The sequence below is a fragment of the Chlorocebus sabaeus genome, chromosome 18 (genome assembly GCF_047675955.1).
Source record: "Chlorocebus sabaeus isolate Y175 chromosome 18, mChlSab1.0.hap1, whole genome shotgun sequence".
NCBI classification, from domain to species: domain Eukaryota; kingdom Metazoa; phylum Chordata; class Mammalia; order Primates; family Cercopithecidae; genus Chlorocebus; species Chlorocebus sabaeus.
In genome coordinates this window covers 19,485,089-19,497,412 of record NC_132921.1, presented here as the reverse complement: position 1 = coordinate 19,497,412, position 12,324 = coordinate 19,485,089, and the positions used below count along the sequence as shown (strand labels likewise).

Below are 12,324 nucleotides of genomic sequence, written 5' to 3'. Positions count from 1 at the left end.
ATGTTTTCAGGTAAACACTGTGGGTGCTGCCTCACACGGAATGCACAGTAAAGAAACTATGTTCCTTTATTCATGTCCACAGCAGTTACTGTGAGCTTGAGACTACCATTACTTTTCAGCCTTTTTTTTTTAACTACAGCACAACTGACATAAAATTTTCTTAAATACTGAAATTAGTTTGTAAGTTATGTGCAATTAGTAGCATGAGTTGTGTCTCTCATTTGCATTTACTTTTTTAAAATTATTCATCAGTAAAATCTTGACTTATCAGAATAATGTCATAATTACTTGGAGTATATTCACCAAATGTGTGTTTATACATATATAATGTGACAGGTATATAATTTAATAAATAACATATGAGGTAGATATGGAAATTTGGGCTTTTCCAGCTTTTACTGAATATAATAACATTAATTATGTGCTTTGAGTATAGAGAATGAGTTTTGTTGTTTTTATTTTCATTTTTTATCTTGGAGAAACTAGCAGAGTACTTGCACAAAGCTCTGTACTCAGAAATACTGCTTCACATAATAATGAATTAGTACATGAATATATACATATTCACTATTGATAACATGCAAAGTAGATTTTACCATGAGCTTAGACATTTGAAAACACGTATTTTCATTTGGAAAAGAATTCAAAGCTAACAACACACACACACACACACATATATATACATGTATTTTTAAGTCTAGGTGACAGGTCAGGCACAGTGGCTCACACCTGTAATCCTAGCACTTTGGGAGACTGAGATGAGTGGATCACCCGAGGTCAGGAGTTCAAAACCAGCCTGGCCAAATTGGTGAAACCCTGTCTTTACTAAGAACACAAAAGTTAGCCAGGCATGGTGGCGCATGCCTGTAATCCCTGCTATTCAGGAGGCTGAGGCAGGGGGATCACTTGAATTCAGGAGGCAGAGTTTGCAGTGACCCAAGATTTCCCCATGTTAAAAAAAAAAAAAAAAAAAAGTCTAGGTGACAGCAGAAATACCTGATGAAATTATTCAAAACAATCCACTATCATGTACTCAAATTTACTTTGAAATTATCCTTAGGTAAGTAATAGATTATTTCATCTTTATTCATGGATTAGATAAAAATGTGATAGAATCAGTGAGCTAAAAACAGAAATAGATTTTCTTTGATAACTATCTTGATGTAAAAGATTTTTGACCAGGTTAAAAAAGTAGCTTGCCAATATCCCTTAGCTACAGGTAGAGCTAGAAACCCACCACAGGGCATGAAATTAATTCTTATCATGTCAATACTCTAATAAGAGGGTTAGCATAACCACTTATTGCTCTTCCTTCCCTCTTTCATCCACTGAATCTTTAATTTCTTCCCTTAGACATTCATTTAATAATTAATTTATTTAACAAATATTTATCAGGTATTTATCATAGGCACTAAAGATTCAGAAGGGAATAAGATAGAGTTCCTGCCCTCAAGAGGCCTATAGTGAGGAGAAATATATATATGTATAAACATCAGTTGCAACTCAAAATAGAAATGCAACTATAATATACATAAAATATTTTCAAAGCCAAAAAGAAAATGAAACTAGCTTTGGGGAAAAGTGTAAGAGACGAGAATGGGTGGTAGGTGAAACCTTCCTTGAGGTTATTCAACTCTATTTAAAAGTCACAATCCCTTTCCAAAGGGTCCCCAAGAGGAGGGTATAACTAACCTGGTGAACTTGAAGAGATCACTAATCTTCTCCACACTCCAGTTTCTGCATCAGTAAAGTATCCAAGTCAGACACGAACTCCAAGTTTGCTGCTATTGCAACGTCCTATCATTCTAGAACAGCAGGGAGCCAGGACACATCACCCTTCCACTCCTGACAGTCTCCAAGCCGTCACACACACAGTTTTGCAGCCACAGGTGGCTGGAGAAGCCTTCTCGGAAAGCTTGAGTTCCCAAGGTATTTAGAAAATTTTAAAGAGGTAGCACACTGTTTGTACATACACTTGTGAAATAATTATAACAACAAGCACAGCTGAAATCAAATGAGAGAGGTGGGGAGATCATCAAAATGTGCACAGAGATAAATCTTGCACAGAGGGAAGAGGCTATTCTGTCAGCAAGCGCATCTCTGGTGGTGCAGCTGAAAGAACTGAGCTGACAATCTACAGGTGCACACCGTGGGAGTCACTGGGGGTGAAACCAGGAGGGGGTGTAATCACAGCTCGGAATCCACGTGAGGTCCATCCTCCAGCACACTTAACCATCTGCTAGGCTGTGGCGTATCTATTTCATTAGTGCTTTCTAAGAGCACAGGCTTTACCCCTTTCTCCAAGAGCCACTGGAAGAAAACCAATGATGAAAAGAAAACAAAGACACGAAGAAGTTAACAAGGCATATGTACGTTGAATTGGAAACTCAGTCCTTTTCTCTTATTGACAACATTGATTCAATGTTTGTGTAAGGAGTTAAAATATATATGTGTGTCTGATCTATCAATCATCTATCCCCTTATAAAAATGGAAATTAAGCAAACTTTCAAGATCAGATTAATTTTGTTACCTTCCCTTTTACTAATGGTGCTTTTAAAAAAACATTCATGTACCCTGTACTAAAAAAAACTTGGCTCCAAATCAGGTGGCAAAATTGCCCCACTTAATAATTTTAAGCTAATTTTGAGTGCACCATGAATCAGAGTGATGTCGCATAGCTTATTTCAATAAAACAACTGAGGGCAAACTAAGCCACAGGGAATCAAAGAACTTTGTGTCTTAGTTCATCAATATTTGCACTTTCTGGAATTCTAAGGATAGCTGCCAGAAATATGTGTTATTTCTGGTATTTGTGTTAAAGACACTGATACCCATTAGTAGAAATCTCGTTTGTCTTCTGTGGTGGTAACGACAAAATCTTTTTAAAAAATATATTCATTCATTCATTTGATTATAATTTACCAATTGGTTATTGAGGGCCTACTATGTTTCAGGCATGACCTGAATCATTGATCACTTGAATGTAAAGACGAAGTTCTTTGCTTCAAGGATTTTATTATCTAATGGGGAAAATAAACACATTTTTCAGACCATGACATCATATCTAATAAGTGCTAAAATGAAGAGGTGTATACATTGGAGTAAAAGGGAAAGAAGAGAGAGTACTTGGGACTGTGCTGGGGTTGGAGGAGGTCAAGGAAAACTTGAATCCAACGTCACTTGGATTAATACTTCAAAGTGAGTGTTTCCAGGTGGTTGCATTCAGAAGTGGAGCTCACATGTCTGATAGAGGGATCACCATGTGCAAAGAAATGGCAAGGTGAGAACATGGGTCAAAATCACAGAATTTCAAATGGTTTGATATAAACAAGAGAGAGAAGAGAGGGGACTGATAAAATAGGTAGGACACAAAAATGGAAGGAACTAGAATATTTTTCTAGAGAGTTCATATTTATATTATAGACTGTAGGAGCCTCTTGGATAATTCCGAGAAAAGAAATGAGTTTTAGAAAGACTGCAATATTAGTTTTCCAGTGTTGTTGTAACAAAATACCCCAAATGCAGTGGCTTAAAATAACATATTTATTCTTTCACAATTCAGGCGGACAGAACTCTGAAATCAAGGTGTCAGGGTTGCTTCCTTCTAGGAGGTTCAGGAGGCAAATGCCTCTCCCCTAGCTTCTTGTGGTTGCCAGAAACCTTGAAGTTCCTTGACTTGTGCAAGCATAACTACAGACTCTACCTCTGCCATCATATGGCATTCTCCCTGTGTGTCTCTGGCTCTATGTCCAAATTTCCCTCTTCTCGTAAGGACACCAGTCACATTGGAGTAGGGCCTACCTCAATCCATTATTACCTAATTTAACTTGATTACATCTGCAAAGACCCTATTTTCAAATATGGTCACGTTCACAAGTAATGGGGATTGCATCTTTTTTTCAACTCACAACCACCTCTGTTGAGGCAGGTGAATGGGATCTGGAGACAGGGAACCTAAGGCCTATTCATGCTGATTTCCTAGAACTGAATCAAGAGGAAAACCCCACCTCTCTATACCCAAGTAACAAAAGGATCAGAGGCTACTCCCTTTGCACTGTGGTTGCAGATGAAACATGGAAAGCACCTCTGACTGGTTCCCTCCAACCAATCAGACTAGTTGCTGGCCAAGTATTTATGTGTAATTTTGCAACTTCACTTCAGCCTATGATTGGTCACCTCCTGGTTGCCACTCCTTTACACAGGGTATAACCAAGTAACTAATGGGAAACATCTAGAGGGTACTAAAACCCCAGAAAATGCTGTAACCAGTGCTCTTGAACCACTCTCTTGAGCCACTCCCACTCTGTGGAGCATACTTTCATTTCAATAAATCTGTGCTTTCCTTATACAACAAACTACTGGATAAATGAAGGGAAGGAAAGACTAGAGTCAGGTATACCAGTAAGGAAGCTATTGTAGTTGTCTGGATAAGAATTTCCAGAGAAACTGAGAGTTTCAACTAAAACGAGAACCATAGGAATGTAAATACAGATATTTGGAGTTACAATCAAGAAGTCTTGATAATTAATTTAACGTGTAGAGTAAGTAGAACAGTTACTGCTGCTGGGTATACCGGAGCCAAAAATAAATATTTGCCTTATCAAGACCCATTTTTAAAAATCCTCTATATTTACCACCCTGTTATAATCGGGGTTTTCTATTAATATCTCCACTAATTGCAGGATTCTCACATCCCTTTATGTCACCTTTCTTAAAAGGCACCTTCTCACTTGAGTTATCTTTCACCTTCCCTTTCATCCCTACAGTTTTTCACCCAGAATTAGTTCTCCTAAAACAGTGAAGTGCATAAAATCATCTGGGAAATTTGTGAAAATACACATTTTTGTCCCACCTCCAAATATCCTAAATAATTAATTCTAGAGTAGCAATCAGGAATTGGCCTTATAATCAAAATGCATATGGTCCCTAGTGACACTTGGAAAAACAGTCATATCATTTCAGTATTAGAGTGTGGCTCTCTCATTTTTCAAATGCATGTATTATTTCTTCAGTCAACATGAGGACACTGGGTAATGTCATTCATTATGAGGAATTCAGTCAGTATTAATTCTGAGATATCATTCAGTTCTGCTGAACTCTTATCTACTACAATGCCCAGTCTTACTTCCCAAATTCAATAGGTATTAAGTCCAACACCCTCAACTTCCTCTTACCCGATCTTATTTAGTTTACATCATACACTTCAGGCTGTTTCAAGTAATGTTCAGCAATTTAGGAGACATTGGCAATTTCAGGTCTTGTCATCATAGTTTCCCCCAGTGGCTTTCCTCAGACATTATCATTGTCTTGAAACATATTTAACACATTGTTCTCCTTCCATATTTAACATCTGCTGGGAACTGAATGATTTCTCCCATCCTCACCCCCCATTACCCCACTGATATGTTGAAGCCCCAACCCCACTGTGATTGTATAAATAGGGCTTTATAAAAAGATAATTAAGGATATTGAGGACACAAGGGTGGAACTGTAGTCTGATAGAATTGGTGTCCTTACAAGATGAAGAGAAACCAGAGCACCAATTCCCTTCTCTTCTCTTCTCTCTCTCTCTCCCTCTCTCTCTTAGAGAAACCACAGCACTATTTCCCTTCCCTCCCCTCCCCTCCCCTCGTCTCTCTCCACACACGACCAGGAAAGGCCAGGTGAGGACCTAGCAATCCAGACTGTAAGACTGTTGTATTTTGTTATGGCGGTCTAAGCTTACTAATACAGCATCGGATTTTCATGATCCTCATGGCTTTTGTAAGCTTTCCCAGAATTATCCCACGGCCAGACCTGCCTTTTTTTTTTTTTTTTTTTTTTTTCCCTGTCATCCAGGCTGGAGTGCAGTGGCACGATCTTGGCTCACTGCAACCTCTACCTCCTAGGTTCAAGTGATTCTCCTCTCTCAGCCTCCCCAGTAGCTGGAATTACAGGTGCGAGCCACCACGCCGAGCTAGTTTTTGTATTTTTAGTAGAGATGGGGTTTCACCATGTTGGCCAGGATGGTCTTGATCTTTTGGCCTCGTAATCCGCCCACCTTGGCCTCCCAAAGTGCTGAGATTACAGGGGTGAGGCACCATGCCCGACCCAGATCTGCTATTAACCTGCTTCTATCTAAATCTATAGTGTCATTTATAACCTTTGTTAAGTGCTTCTGGAAGACACTACATTTTCCATGTATATGCCTACAATCTAAATGTATATATAAACCTGTATATAAAATGTGTATATAGGTTGGACATAGCGAATCATGCCTGTAATCCCAGCACCTTGGGAGGCCGAGGCACGTTGATCACTTGTGGTCAGGAGTTTGAGACCAGCCTGACCAACATGGTGAAACCCCGTCTCTACTAAAAATGCAAAAATTAGCCAGGCATGCAGTCCCAGCTACTCGGGAGGCTTGAGGAAAGAGAATCGCTTGAACCTGGGAGGTGAAGGTTGCAGTGAGCCGAGATGGTGCCACTGCACCCCAGCCTGGGTGACAGAGCAAGACTTTGTCTCAAATGTGTGTGTGTGTGTGTGTGTGTGTGTGTGTGTGTGTGTAATGATTTGATAATTGTATATTATTGTATGCACCATCTCAGTCTGTCAGGGCTGCTATAACTTAGACTTGGTAATTTATAAACAACAGAGCTTCTCAGAGTTCTGGAGACTTGAAAGTCCAAAATCTAGGTGCCAGCAGATTCAGTGTCTGCTGAGGGCCTCTCCCTCATAGGTGGCACCTTCTATGTATCCTCACATGGGAGAGGTGAACAAGCTCCCTTGGGCCTCTTACGTAAGGCCACGACTCACATTTATGAGGTCAGAGCCCTGCGACCTCATCACTTCCCAAAGCACCCCTCTTCATACTACCACACTGGGGATTAAACTTCAACAAATGAATTTTGTGAGGATACAAATTTAGATCATAGTATGTATCCACTGTCATATAAAACTGATGAATTACTAAACATCAACAATAAAAGCAACTGTTGCTCTTACTAGATATTAGATAACTTGCATGTTTTATCTCTTTTTTTCTTCACAAAAAACATGCAGGTAGATTTCATGATATTACAGACATGAAAACTGAGAATCATACCTTCCCCGGGTTGAAATTCCTGCTAGAGTCAGTACCTGAAAACACAGATCTGTCTGCTTCTAACATCATTTTTTTATCCAGCAGATTATTTATCTTCCACAGTTAAAAGTTATAATCATCTAAATCCCAGTGTTCATTCTCTAGTATGAGTGCCATGCAAACACAATTTCTTATTTATTCCGGGATGAAAAAGATTATTGCCAGTAACATACTGATTGGCCAACAATAGTTTCTGAAAATTTAATTGCAGAAACAAAACAATGGAACATTCATATTATTCAGTTGTATATTTACAAAATCCCCAAGTCTCCTATAGCTATACCAAAATATAAGTGTAACAACTTTATTGTTACAAATAAAAATATCAAGAAGTTTCATGTTTTGCAACAATATATGTTTTGATATGCGAATGTTGAATTCCTTTTTGCTATTTGACAATGACCTTAAAATTGACTGATAGCTGGCTTCAAGCATTACATGGACCTGTTAAAACTGGCATTTAAAGAACGGATTTATTGTTTACTGATGAGATATTTCCTTTCATGTGAGTGCGGTACCTAGTTGTTCATTTTTGACTTTTTGTCTAAGGTCAAATGCAGGATCAATTTAAAATTTTATAAGACCTTGTCTAAAACTCTTTCCTTCTGTAACCATGATGATCTACAAGGCTGCTTCCATCTCTCATTTCAATATGTGAAAGTTCTATTAGAATTTGAGGTGACAAATTGCTTGCAGCATGAAGCTGAAAAAAACAAATTAGAGAACTCCGTAGCAATGTTGTTAGGGCATTCTGCCTACCTATCAAATGCAGAGTTTAAAATCAATTGCATTATATAAAATGCATTTTTCAGCTCCAGTTCATGTTTCTCCTTTTTATGAAAAATAAGAAAATTGAATGCAGCATGGGTATGAAACAAGGCTAGAAATCAAAAAGTGTTAAAGTATGAAGAACTGAAGACTTCATCTTTAAGATCAAACATGTCAGAAATTTTTTAGTGCCATAGGTTCCGTGGCGGTTAACATGTATGGGAAATGCCTCCCTTTTACAAATGGGATGAAAATTTGTGAAAAAAATGAGTCCTATTTGCCAGTACACAGAGTAGGTGCTATTATAACTAATGTACTTTTCACAGCAGAATTAACTCTTTGTAAGTAAAAGGTTTCCCTTTTCTGTTTCTTTCACTCTCTTACTTTCTAAAGTCTAAGTTCCTGATTTTCTACTCTTCTTGCTCTTTCTACTCACTCACCTCACCCTGTTGTTGCCCTCGATCGCTCGCAAAGCTTCAGCTCTGAAATCCTTATAGATTATCCACACAACTCCAGCTCTAACTATCCATTTTATTATTAGTCTCACTTCTCTTATTACCTGCTGCTCATGATTTCCTGGACTCCTTATGTTAGGTGAAATTCAATATATCTAAAACCAACATTATTATGTTTTACAAGATTAGTAGTTCTTCCAAGAGACCAAATGTTAGTCCTTTGTACCATTATGCTTCCAGTCTTCCAGTAATACCTGGGAGTCATACTTGACTCCTTAATTTAAAATAATTGGTAAATATTGTGCATATTTACGGGGTACATGTGATATTTTGTTGCATGCATAGAATGTGTAATGATCAAGTCAGGGTATTTAGGGCATCCATCATCTGGAGCATTTATCATATCTATGTGTGGGGAACACTTCAAGTTCTCTCTTCTCCTTAATTTGAAATATACAATACATTGTTGTTAACTGTAGTCCTTCTATTCTACTATCAAACATTACAATGTATTCCTTCTATCTAAATGTATGATGGTTAACATTCTATCTAACTGTATGTTATCTAACTGTATGAAGAGTGGCTAGAACATTCAGTTAGAGCATTAGCCAACCTCTCTTCATTCCCCTCTCCCAACACATCCATATCCTTTCAAGCCTCTGCTATCATTCTACTCTCTGCCCTCATGAGATCAACTTTTTAAAAATCCTCCTTCTGCATCAGTTATTTACTAAACTTCGTTAATTTTTTTAGTGTAAAGTCCTTCTCTCTTTCTTTCATTTTCAATATCACTAGCGCATTCCAAAGTTTCATCTCTTATTCAGATTATTGTTGTCACTTTTTCTTTTATACTTTGGTTTTACCACTCCAACCCATTCTACATATTAATTATATCTTTATCTTGCTGGAAAATATTACCTTGTTCCAATTGCTCTCTTGCTGCAAAGTCATTAATGTCACTCTACTTCCTGATGATAAAGCTTACACTAACTATTAATACTTGGCCTACAAGTCTGTTAAAACTTCATTTCCTAGTCTTCTTTCCAACCTTGTGTTTCACTACTTCCCTACATAATTCTGTTAGTTGATTCATTATTTTCTGGACATGTTATAAAGCAAAGACTTCATTTGTGTTATTTCCACTTCCTTGAAATATTTTTTCTTGTTTTCATAAGGCCCCAGCTCCTGCAATTCTCCATAATGACCTATCTCCAGCCCCTCTGTGAATGATTCCTTATTTTTAACTTCTAAACCACTTACCATCTGTCATATGTCTTCAGCATATGGAAGATCAATAACAATTTATATAAGCTTCTGTCTGTCCATGTGTGTTGTAATGTTCTTGAGAAAATGCCTTTTTCCCCCCTGATTATCTAACACAGTGTTCCATATTCTACATATAGAAATCATAATAAATATTTCCTTGCTGTTATTAAAGGTGATAAGGACGGTGTTGACTAAGCACATGGCCATCATTAGAAACAATTTTATGGTACACGGTCTTGGGTCCCTTCCCTGCTCATCCCTCACATTTGGCCCCAACCTGAGTGGAACTTGGCATCACTTAAGATTTTAATAATCAGAAGAAAGGAGGGAGATATTCTTAGAAAATAAACCAGCATATGAAAAGGGAAGAGGGTACAGACAGTGATCAGCAAATGGAGAATCAGCATGTTGCGAGTGGAGAATATTGTTCACTTAGAAGTCTGGCCAGATTGGAATTGAGTAATGAATATACTAAAAGTAATGGCTCAAGACTGGAAACAACCAAAATGTCCATCAGGTAGATAAAATAATTGTATACTCATGCAATGGAACACTTCATAGCCATATAAAAGAGTAAACCTAATAATAAACACAACATAAATAAATCTCATAGACAAAATTAATACACATTGTGTGGTTCCATTTCTGTTAAATTCAAAAATAGGCAAGATTAGGCCAGATGCAGTGGCTCACGTCTGTAATTCCAGCACTTTGGGAGGCTGAGGTGGGAGGATCATCTGAGGTCAGGAGTTCGAGACCAGCCTGGCCAACAGGGTGAAACCCTGTCTCTACTAAAAAATACCAAACAAATTAGTCAGGCATCCGGGAGGGCGCCTTTAGTCCCAGTTACTCAGGAGGCTGAGGCAAGAGAATCGCTTGAACCAGGAAGTGGTGATTGCAGTGAGCCGAGATGGCGCCACTGCACTGCAGCCTGGTCAACAGAGCAAGACTCCCTCTCAAATAAATAAATAAATAAATAAATACATAAATAAATAAAATAGGCAAAATTAATCTGTCACTGGAAGCAAAAAAGCATTGTTACCTTTAAGGGCATTGACTGGGAGAAGGCATGAAAAAATTTTTTTTTTTTTTTGAGACGGAGTCTCGTTCTGTCCCCTGGTTGGAATGCAGCGGCAGGATCTCGGCTCACTGCAAGCTCCGCCTCCCGGGTTCACGCCATTCTCCTGCCTCAGCCCCCTGAGCAGCTGGGACCACAGGCGCCCACCACTATGCCCGCCTGCCCAGCTAATTATTTTGTGTGTGTGTGTGTGTGTGTGTGTTTTTTTTTTTTTTTTAGTAGAGACGGGGTTTCATCGTGTTAGCCAGGATGATCTCGATCTCCTGACATCATGATCTGCCCGCCTCGGCCTCCCAAACTGCTGGGATTACAGGCGTGAGCCACCGCGCCCGGCCGAATAAACGTTCTTACATGCTGAAAATGTCCTATATTTTGATCTACATCATACACAAAAGTAGAAACATTGAGCTATACACTTAATATTGTTTCTTTTAACTGTTGATTTTATCTTAATAAAGAAGCAAAACAAAAAAAGAGAATGCAGTAAGAGATTACATTATATACCAGTAAAATATTATTGTCATTTCTCACTATTGTAAACAGAATTCAAACATTATCAGCAAAACCATAACTTAAAGTATAGCTGTTTTGTAGACTCATATACTCAAGTGAATGTAGGAATGAATACACCATTGTACCGCTGGAATTCAAGATGGACTTGTCTTCCCTACATTTTCTACCACGAGCACAGAAAACAATGAGAACCATACACACATGCCTCAGGAAATTTAATTATACTATTGATATGGTAAAGTAGGATCACTAATGTTCCAGGGAATTAAATCTTTGATGATATAGAAGGACTTTTTATATCAGCATCATCATAATAAGCACTCAATAAATGGGAGCTATTTTCTGCCAAGTACTGTGAAACACACATTCTGAATACATTATCTCTTTTACCAATCACTAATGTTCTAAGTTTGGTACTATTGTCTGCATTTTAAACATAAGGTAAGTGAATCTGGGAAGTCAAGAAACTTCTCCATTAACACAAATGGTAAGTGCTAGAGCCAATATTCAAAATAGGTCTGTCTGAGGGCAAAACCTGTGTCCTGTTCATTACTGTACTTCACTGTCTCAAGACACTTGGAAATTAAATGTAAATGTGGATGAAAGTACTTTGGGAATAAATGTTGAAATAATAGTAATTTACATTTCTCTCCTACCTCTGCCCTTTTCACATAATAAAGAATAAAATATAGAATGAAAAGTCAGTTGTATTTATGAAGAAAAGGACACACACAGTTAATGCATAACAGTTAAAAATTAGAGACAGTTAAAATAAAAATTAGAGACAGTTAAAAATTAAAGGGTGAACTTCAGTAAATCAGACACTGAAGGAAATTTTTAAAAGTGAACTTTGCCTGGGAGTGGTGGCTCACACCTGTAATGCTAGCATGTTGGGAGACCAAGGCAGGAGGATCACTGGAGCTCAGGTGCTTGACATCAGCCTGGGCAGCATAGTAAGACCTGGTCTCTGTTAAATATATACATATATATATGGATATCTATAATATGATATATATTTATAAAAAATATAATACATAAATAATAAATAATGTATATTCCATATATATATATGTGAAAGAAGATACAGCCCCCAAGGTGATGGTCTGAGAAACAAACAAAA

General features: G+C 37.8%; 1 long non-coding RNA gene across 1 annotated transcript in view; it reads right to left on the bottom strand.

The window, feature by feature from the left end:
- Positions 1-2,097, bottom strand: part of LOC140709045 (uncharacterized) — a 308,022-nt gene extending 305,925 nt beyond the window's left edge. The window contains exon 1 of the long non-coding RNA XR_012089381.1: positions 1,693-2,097. This is a non-coding gene — a long non-coding RNA (uncharacterized lncRNA). The remainder of the gene's footprint in view (positions 1-1,692) is intronic.
- Between the last annotated feature and the right edge of the window lie 10,227 nt (positions 2,098-12,324).